We start from the raw sequence: 10,765 nt of genomic DNA, 5'->3' as shown, positions 1-10,765 counted from the left end.
TTCAAACCTTACAGTCTCATGTAACGCTCAAGTGGGGGACTAAATCCTTCTTGTTTTTGTATTTCTAGTGCCTGATGAAATATGTTTTGAATAAGGTCTGAGGCGTTTTCTGTTGTTGTGGCTTTTTCTTGTATTTGAGTAAGCAGCTGTTTATATTGAACATAATAATGTTTATATTTCTCTCGCCTCTTTGATACTCCTGTTTTTCCTTGTATTACATCAATAACAACACCTGGTATAGGAGTTAAGGCTAACAGTACTGGAACTGTTGGAATGGCTGCTATGACGGCTGAACTTACAAGAATTCCCTTAGTAATATTAAGAGCCATATCAATTCGACCCATCAATTTATAACTGCGGCGATATGCAGCACTAGTTCTTTCGATATAGTCGGCCAATTGTTCAACACTTTCAACAACTGAGATGTGCATTTTTTACTGTATATGTAAGGGATGATAAAAATAATTGTAGTAATATAGAGAGACAATATGGCAACAGGAGAAGAAGAAGAAAATATAGAACTCCAGAATTTAGATGATGCAAATTGGATGATGATGATGATGCTACTGCTAGAACATCTTTTATCGACGATGATCCCTTTGCAAACCCCGACCCTTTACTGGATAGCCCGCAGGTGGATCTTCGGACTAAACTTATAGTAGAAAGTAAAAAAAAGTATGGATAAACAGTTCTTAGACGAGAATAATATTACTGATAAGGATACACGAGACGCATTTATTGCGAAATCTGAACTTAGGGGTAAAGATCTTATCTGACAAAAGATAGAGGAGGTGGATTTTATAAGCTCTCCACATTAAAAAGACTTAAAGGAGGAAGTGAACTTAAAAGATTATTAGAGGACCGCTCTAGCGCAGAGCCCGACTATGTGAGTTATACATTGCGTTCTGAAGATGTTTTACAATTGAGAGTGCCAGCCGAGGAGCTGGCACCCAGAGATATAGGACTACTCAGAACTGAAATTACAGATTTATTTTAGCGATAATGCAGTTAGAATACATGCTATCGAAAATAGGATCGATGAATGGAATAATCTAAACCCCGACTACAGATCTTTTGTTGATGAATTAAGGATTGCGAATATGCGTCTTAATGAGCTTAAGAGTGAAAGAGTTAAAATTCCGCTACAGGAAAGATAAGTTAGAAAACAGTTAAAGGAAATTCCTGAAACTAACACTGATGCGAAAAAAAGGCTGAAAATACCGCAGGGAACGAAGGCAGTAAGGACTCATCATGTGGTTATGTTCAATTGAAGTGATGCAAAGCCAGGCGAGAGGCTTTACGTAAGATGTCCAAAGCTAGAAAGTGGGGTAGTCCTAGTTCCGGATACTTTAGATTTGGTTTTTGATCTCGTAGTAACAGGCCATGAAGATAACCGAGTAGTGCAAAATGTTGCTAAAAATATAATCGAGCGTATGGTTCTAAAATTTGAGGGGCAGAATCTTCTCGATTTGTGTAACTACCACCTCATTGAATGTTATCGTGATCTCTTCAAACATAAAAAGGAGAGAACGAACATGACGCTTTACGGAATTCAGAACAAAAATCTAAGAAAATTGAGAAGTGGCGCGGCCGATGCAGAAGCCGCTGTCGTAGACAATAGTTTACTTTATGACGTATATAAAACAAAATATGCTATTCGTCTGGCCATCCCCTCATAACAGGTCATGGAGTTGCATATCCATCAGCGTTAGGGAGTCATATCGAATGGGAAATTATGTTGGCACCTGCCACCCAATTACTTGTCAGTAATCATGTTATTACACCCAATTATAAATTGGAAAATATAGAGATGAGGTATGAAACAATTAAGGATGACACCCTCGCGAGAGATACTGCTGGGTATTACAACAATGGTAAAAGTTTTCTCTATGAACATGTGGACTACTTTACTACAAAAGCGTTCCACGAATCAGATACCATTATAAATGAAAATGTTAATGTGCCACGTCGTAGCATGAGAGGTATACTAATACTTCACTAAAGATCAGAAGCAGTCAGAACTGAATAGCGAACTTTTTTATAAATCCGAACATTGAATCTGTTTCTGTAAGTGATGCAATGGTCTCTGTTGAGAATAGTAGATTAAAGTCTATACTATTTTAGTGGGAAGAGTAACACTTACTAGTACTACCTGGCTCACGCTCCCGTGGTCCACTGAGTGGTTACACTGGTAAAACCCCTTTATATAGACGTAGTTCGACGCATCTGTAGGAACTCACACGTACATGTCTATACATGTCAGTCACGTTACAATACGTATAAGGGGCAAGCTCTGCGCGACATGTCTCAACACCATAGTGTACACAGATAAACAATAAATGTTGCTACATGCCACGAAGTTCCCTATGGAGTTATTTATAGACCAGCTACCATCTGTCACCTCACTGCATACGCTTGCACAATAGGCTCATGTGTCAATGAGCGTTGCTATGGCTTCGGGTAGGTATTTTTAAGGGCTACAGGGAGGGGAGGGAAATCCCCCTCTCTGTAGCTATTTTCGAATAAAATGGTGTAAAATTCTTATTTATCCTGGATAGGAATAAATTCCAACAACTTCGGGTGTGTGGCTTACTGTACCCTCGCTACCTCTGTATAGTATTTCAAAGAAAACAGTTCATATATGTTAACTGACCGCCCTAATCCTTTCATTCATTTGTTCTGCCGATCACCAATACTATTCGATCAAATTGTAAAATTCAAAAATTTTCGATTTCATGACACTTACCTGATAATTACTCTTATCGTATTCCTAATTTTGTTCCAATCGTGTATTTCTATCTTTCCTGGTTAGCAATACATACTTAAATCTCTAGGCTTATTGAAAACAGAATCAATGCTGATTTGTTAGTGTAATACGTTCCAATACACAGTCAAGTCGAATATAACTAAATTGTGAAGTCAACAGCGATGAAATTGATGTATCGGTGCTGTTTAACTCACATAAAGCTAAGTAAACATACATTTACTAAATTTAGCCTTTCAGATTAAGTAATGTCTTTCTCCTATGTGTTTTATTCTATGACATGTGACCGAGGCATTTTAAAGCTGTGATTTATTTCATTGACCTTAATCTAAATGTTACAATTTCCATTTACTGAGAAGATGGAGTTAAATCTCGTCACCTTTGCACATTATTCATAATTTAGTAAAATCGAAATCAAACAACAAATACTTCGATAATCAGAAGGCCAAACGAGTTCTACATTTCTACAAGGGATCCGACACCCCGAGCAAAGCTTTCCTGCGTGTCTGATTCTAAACTACGTGATCAACAAAGATAAGGAATTGGATCTAGTCAATGACGAAAAGGGAACTGGTAAATTTAAGTTGCAAACTTGCTCAATAGGTCAGGGTTTGTCAATGTATATGCTAATGAGTTATTCGCCATTATCTACATGTATATAGATCAGATTTCAGGACTTGAACGTAAAAAAGAATTAAGCCAGCTATGAAAACAATCGAAATGTATCATTTTTGAATTAAGTTAGACTTTTGTCTCTAGAGATAACGTAAACCGGTCAATTGTCTTTATCTGTTCGTACAAAGTCTAGCTGGTAAGGGAATACTACTTAAACAACGGGATTTCAACTGAATTCCTAACGTATTTTCCTTACATACACTTTATCATATTTGCAGGAGCAATTGCGATTATCACTGGATTTCTGCAGGAAAGCTTGCAAGGGAGGCATTATGCGTTTTCTATTGAAGGACCAGTAGAAGGGTTGGAAAACTTATCAGAGCTATCTAAGAATGAAGACAGTGAGTTGATGTGTAACAAAGTTGTAATTCTCCAAAAGTTCAATGCTTGGAAAAAATAGGAATTTACATAATTACATGCTTCGTCCGTTACATATCTTCGAGTATGTAACGTGACTTTAGTTTGGGACTTTTATTTTATACTGAAGCTTTGATTGAAGTCAATGAATTTGATTGCGATATCCTAAAGAACCGAAAAATAAGTTTTCATATGAACTATATCATACCTTGTTTCATCGGGAGAAGGATTAAAAAAATACAAGGTGCAAACGTTAAAGAGGCAAGTTATCTTTTTCTGAACAAGTTGCAGAAAATGTAAACGTCAAAATGAAACAAATAATATAAGAACGGTTTTCGTTTCAAGCACTGAAATTATTTGTTGTAAAACTAGTTATGTCTACGCTTTCTGAAATGGTCATTTAGGTGCGCTTAGGCTGGCAGAAAGTCGTATACTAATAGGCGGGCAGGCGATAACACTTGTGGCTGGCTCAACCAGTATAATTGTTTTAGGGAAAAGATGCGTGTTTAATAAGTCCCGCCCTTCAGAGAGAATCAAGGAAACGTGTGTAGTAAAATCCTCATCTTCTTACTTGATATATAGTAAATCACAGTTGAAGCCGTCGGAGTTGTTGCTCAAAAACGTGTGGACTTCAATTACCGAAGCCTTCGAAATCGTCTTATCATTTTATTGTTTCGGCGTGCGACTCACCCTTCTGTACAAAGCTTCTAGGAATCCCATTTGCTGGTATTTCCATATCTTTACAGTGTGAAATTTTTAATGTGGCCCATGCATGTTTGTCGTTCTTCTAGTAACCATTTACTGACACGTGTGTGGCAAATCTAATCCTCTCCAACAACTTTTACTTCAGATCAAGCGAAGAGCTGTACCATTCTTGTATGAGCTTTTGGGGAAGAGTGAGGGATCGGAAAAGACCATACGGCGTTGACTCAGCAAACTTGATCTCTATAGTGACAACAACGAGACAGCTAAAGCTATTGAAGACATCAGTGGCATACATGAAAATTTGACAACTCGTAAGTTTCACTGGCAGTTGCTTATAAAGACCATTGTTCACTGTATGTGCATTCGACTTCAATTTGCTAAATACAGTGATGTTTCAATAACTGCAGATCATGATAAAACTGAACAATGAAGGACAAGATACTTGATTTTTCCTATGAGTTTCAATAGCGGTGGATCCAGTCATTCATTAAAATGTTAGTTTGACGAGAACAATTTTCTAATTTGTAAACGTAAATCAAATGCCTGTAGTTAAGGTGAAACTGCATGTTGCCAACACAGTTTTTTCAAAGCAATATTTATCATCAAAGATGACAAGAAAACCCCCTCACACTATATATTTTCAAAAAGCAGAGACTCTAAAGTTTAGTGTGGTAGCAGTATTTACTGCAAGGATGAAAGTGGGTGTATATTTTGGGTAAAAACCTTAATTTTGGTATTAATGATAAAAATTAATTTACGTCGAAAACTTGAAGCTATTTTCTAAAAATGTAATATTTCACTAGAAAGAAGAGTATAGGTAGGATAAAACGACAATTTTATTTCGCTTTATCTATCCTCATTCTAAAATGGCCAGGGTTTAAAGACTGACATCAAAAAATGATTAATAGTATGATTGGCAAATCTAAAATGTCTCTTATTCGAATTGTAAGCACTTCATTGCCAACAGTTTTGTTATGTAGTATTTAAAGAACATAATGTGAAAATTTCCGAAAAATTGACCCAGCAAGAGTGAAGTTAAGTTCTTTGGAAATTTTGAAATTTGGAAGACAAACAAGCCAGGAAAGGGGTTATTTGCATACGTTTGCATAAATAAACAGTTCTTTAACTTACAACTGCTTGACAAGCTAAAAGGTGAACCCAAGCGATATTTTAATCTTGGGTTAACAAATTAATGAAAATTGAATGAATATTTGCGAAAAAGTGATTTTAGAGCAAAAGGTACACTGTGTTGGATGCAGCGCCCCCTTAAAAGTTTGAATTAACGAGTAACAATATCAAACTCTGAACACGTGACTCTCTTCCTTGGTGCCATGAACGGATTTCTAAACTCGGAACAATTGGTCGCGGATGAAAAAACGTGCAATAAATCAAATATATTATAACCATCCATTTTTCCACACGGCCTTTTACTCGCAATCAAAATGACATTATTTTTAGTGTAATTTTTGTACACAGATTGAACGGTAAGTTTCACCGTATACTTATTGATGGCTTTTGCACTGTTTCGTATAGCTGTTACAGGACTCAGCCTCGATCCAGCTAAAGGCTTTGTTCAAGGCTTTGGAACGATTAAATTTAGAGAAATTGAACTCTTTTTCTCTCACTGAAACTGTTCTTCAACAGACACCATGAATAATGAATAAATTCGATGCCAAATTATTGACTATTTCACTGTCACTCCTTTGCGCAGAAGCTGATCCTCATATCTTGGGGTTGGTGTTCATAGGTAAGCTTGTAGGGTCGTTTTTCCTATTCTGTACAGTATATTATGCTACCGGAAAATATTTTATGTAAGGAATGATTATTGGTCATTCCCTATCCAACCGACAATTAAAGCAGACATACAGTGCGGGCAGAAGACGCACTTCAAAGTGAATGGGTTTTGGATGTTTCCTGTATAAATATCGACATAAGCACCAGTTTAATGTTGTTACTTTGTCTAATACATCCCAAAATATAATTATCTAATGCTTTAAAGCTATAGCAGCCAGAATACAACATTTAATGGTAAAATTACGTTTTGCACAGGTTGGTTAAAGTGAATGAATGCACACTATAAGTATATTGTTCTAGAGTAATAATACAATATAATAATAATGCAATTAATTACAGTATTTCTGAAGTAAATTGGTTTTTAAGTATTGGAGGTAGGATGAGCAAAAAAATTCTGCAGACCAATCGTCTGAGATGGGATGTCTCTCACACTCTCAAATACCCCAGTTTGTATTGTACTATGTATTGTTGCCTGAATACATGGGTTTATATGCCAAGAGCAGGTGACAATTTGCCCGACGCCAGGAGGGCAAATTTATTCCTGCTGCGAGGGCACATAAACCATGTATTCAGGCAATAATATTTTATTACATGCCTTTCACAGTTAACGCTATATGACATTTGGTTACATGCAGGGCATTAACACACCTTTTACCATTATCGAGCAGCAGCAAACAGATTTTAACGAAAGTTAAAAAAAACAGTGCGCGCACTGATATTTTACGTCTAGCGTTAAGCGTCTATTTTGACGTCGAAAACGTCGAAGGGCTTCACCGGACCGGGTAACTATGGAAACCGGTCGGTATATCGTTCACCACGCCCGCTAACTCCCGGATGTTCCTATTCAAATCAATGCACATATTTGCGCTAACGTCGAGGCATGTAATAAATTCTATCTCAGCTCACCAAGGGATGGGATTTCTATGATAATACTGTCGTTTCAGAGTGCGAGGACGAGAAGGTGATGGAAACCTGTGCATTTGTGGAGACCCTGGTGTGTAGTCTCCCTGAAATGGAAGCCGAAGAAGCAAAGGACGTGCTCGATGCAATAAATGCGGCTGTCAACAAAACTGCAAGGGGAGAAAGGATGGCCGTTGCAGATCGCATAGCTAGCATTGATGGTTGTTTGGGTTGGTATCACTGAAATTATCTAGTGCAATTCTAGACCGTGTACAAAAATGACATCATAAATTTTAAATTCAATGAAAAAAAAAACGAACTGCTGGTTATAAAGAGAATTTGCGTTTGCCCTTTGATTTAGCTTTCATTTTCTTTCCTGTTTTGCAACTGTCTTTGAAAGCCACAAATTTCATATAGCAGCTACATCCACAAATACCTGGATGTTAAACGTGAAATGGAAAAGGTTGCATGTCTACACCAGCGAACTATAAAGCGACATCCACTGCCTGAAGTGATCAAGCGCAATGCACACGACGACAACAATACACAACTTAATTCAACCGAGAACCGAGGGCATGATGTAATTCACATCATGTGTTGTATTTTTCTAGATATTCTGATGAAAATGGCTCTCGGTTTCTATGCAAATGGTGATGACGATCTTTACCTTGACGACCAAAGATGGGAAAGCCTAAACTCTGTGAATTCTGTCATATGGAGCTGTGCAGACGTATGCGCTTTGCATCTGCCGCATTTGATGCTTCGTTCGTGAAGTTCCTACTCAATATATGCCAACAGCATCACCGTAATTTGAAAGACAAGGTAGGACATCACCGTGTGACGTTAGAAAATATCCGGAGAAATATTTGATGCTTTCCCATAGCTATTTTAATTTCACTATCCCCCTTATTATCACACTAAAACCTGTATTTGAATTTATAACAAAATGCCGGAAAACAAAGATATACGTCTCTTGTGAGTGAATGAGTTTCCTTTTTACATATAGTTTTAACATAATATGACATACATCATTTTCGTTCACCACTGGGTATATGGTATTTTTAAGAGGACAACACGCATAGCACTTTCGCTGAAGGCATATTTATAAACTTTCAAGAGAACTTGATTAATTTGTTTTACCATCACTTTCTGATTACAAGATTGTGGATCTTGCCAATCTAATGTCTGAGTACTACGGAAAACCACCCATCAGTTCGGAACTTGTGTCGGACGAAAGTCAATCTGAGACAGCATCGCCTGAGACAGAATTTCAAGTTGAAACCAAAGAAGATACGGAGACATGCAAGAAAGTCGCGAGTTGATATATAAGCATTTTGTTTAGCTGTGCAGTCATTGTAGCTTTAGTGAGCCCCGACTTACATGTATGAGAAGACAATATTGTTTTATCAAATTTATGTCGAATTGTTTGTCGAAGGTAGGAAAGTTATAAACAGAGCTAATTATCTTGAATACAAGGGAAGATAGACTGATGGATATCGCTCTGAAGGTTTAACTCTCATAGAATGATCTCATAAATACCGATTCAAACTTTTCCTCACACAGAAACTTGCTTGCTTGGGATTTTAACACGTGCATAGAAACTATTGTTCTCAATGTTTATCTTCAAATGTTAGATCAGCCCAATGTTTTAACATCTTTCACGAAGCGCGTGTGTGATTGGATAAAATGGCTGTTCTGAGCAATCGTAATTACCCCTAGGCCTATGTACTGGTCAAACATCATGTTGCCTATATAATAGTAGTTCTGAACAAAGTCAGTTGAGGAAGGAAGTCCCCCTGTACTGTCTATGTTCTTAACTTCAAAAAAACTGTTAAACTACTAAAATGTTTTGTTTGAGACGCCATGACGAGTTCCTTCTCAGTGGGGTGGATTTACATCAGACGCTACAAGACAGCATGCAGCAAATGATACATAAATTGTGTGACATACAGTAGAACCGTGACTGAACATTCATCTACATCGAAACGTTGAATATATTATACAGTATAGCAGTCGAAAAATCCGAACTTCGGTTATATGTTTCACCGTGACGTGACGCAACAACAGAGGTAGCTCCATGCAACAAAATGACTCAATCGCCACGCTAAAACCTGGATGTTTCGCGACGAGAATATAGAGAAGCCGTCTGGGATGTTTGGGCCGGGGGCGGGGGCTATAACTGCAACAAATCGACATCAAATTGTTAAAGAAGGTGACGGTTATATCAGTTCAGTAAAGATAAAAATACAATCAAATTTGCAACACACGTGGTTGGGCCGAAAAAAAGAAAACTAAATTCCATGGTGTCCCACCAATCCACATAGTGGATCCATCGAGTAAAAAACTATGATTTCCCCTACATCACGGACAAGGTCTGTGCCTACATGGATTGTTAATACTAGAGGAAATGCTTCAGGGTCCGTTTGTGTTCTCTAAAAAGTTGCCACAAACTTTAACTAGGTGCTAATTGTATGCTTTCAACCCCTTTCTAAGGAGAAAACAATTCTAATGTTTTTTTCTGCTGCACCATAGGTACGATGTTGTGTGGACCTTTGTGCACATGTTCTGTTCACTATGTTACTGCACCCATTCCAACTTTTCCCCACACAGAAACTGGGCAGTTTGGATTATTCATACCTATCTTAATCCTACTGTTCGTAATGTTTATGTCGTAAACACATCTATCGCACACTTTTAACACCTTTCCCGGGTTCTTGAACCCGGTTGGTCAAAATTGGCTGTTCTGGCCTTTTTGATCACCCCTCTTAAAATGCTTGGATAGTTGACTTTGAAAACAATTAAAATTAAAAGTTTCATTAGCAATTAAGCCAAACACCGGAAAACACAGAAAAAATCAGCGACACTGCTGACAAGAAGGCTGCTAACACCTACTCACCAGCACATCGAATCGGCGAAAAGAAGCATAAACAAGGCTCATCGCCAAAACAAACGCGCCAAGCGTTAACAAAAACCCATACCAAGCGGCCCTTTTCAGGGCCACCAAATACTTCAAAAAGAGAACTACCAAAAAACACCATAAAATGACATAGAACACACAAACAAATAAAAAATCACCGTAACGTAACAGAAAAAATGGCCGTGGAAATAAATCTGCTATTTCCAAAGAAAAGCCGACAACAACATGAAACTCAGCAGGAACCTATCATCGCTAAACTATGAAACTCCGAAAAATAGCACCAGGCAAAAGCCTTAAAATTCATTCGGACACCAACAAAACCAAACAGATTAAAACCACCTCAGGATTTCAACAAATATATTCGTAAAATGTGACTACGCTACATCATGAGACACAAACAATCGCAACAACACCAATTCAAAGAAAAGTCAAATTGGACTCCACGAACAGCAAAAACCAAAAACCTGAAAGCTATCTGAAGCTGCTTAACTCGCACTTCTAGAGATACCCTTTCAAACAAGGAAACAAAACATGTCGCGTGCCCTAAGAATCGAGATAAACTAGCTTGCAAACAGTAGACAAATTACAATAAAAACCCTTCGACAAGGGTCGGGTTTTCGTCTTTGTCAACACAAAAGATTACGTACACGAAT

General features: G+C 37.6%; 1 long non-coding RNA gene across 1 annotated transcript; it reads left to right on the top strand.

Moving 5' to 3' along the window:
* Nucleotides 1-4,772: 4,772 nt before the first annotated feature.
* Nucleotides 4,773-7,910, top strand: LOC139136192 (uncharacterized). Its single transcript, XR_011553145.1, has 3 exons — nt 4,773-4,812; nt 7,240-7,425; nt 7,807-7,910. It is a non-coding gene; the product is annotated as an uncharacterized lncRNA (long non-coding RNA).
* Nucleotides 7,911-10,765: the final 2,855 nt, after the last annotated feature.

Source organism: Ptychodera flava, chromosome 7 (genome assembly GCF_041260155.1).
Source record: "Ptychodera flava strain L36383 chromosome 7, AS_Pfla_20210202, whole genome shotgun sequence".
Taxonomy (NCBI): Eukaryota; Metazoa; Hemichordata; class Enteropneusta; family Ptychoderidae; genus Ptychodera; species Ptychodera flava.
This window is presented reverse-complemented; position numbering and strand designations above follow the sequence as displayed.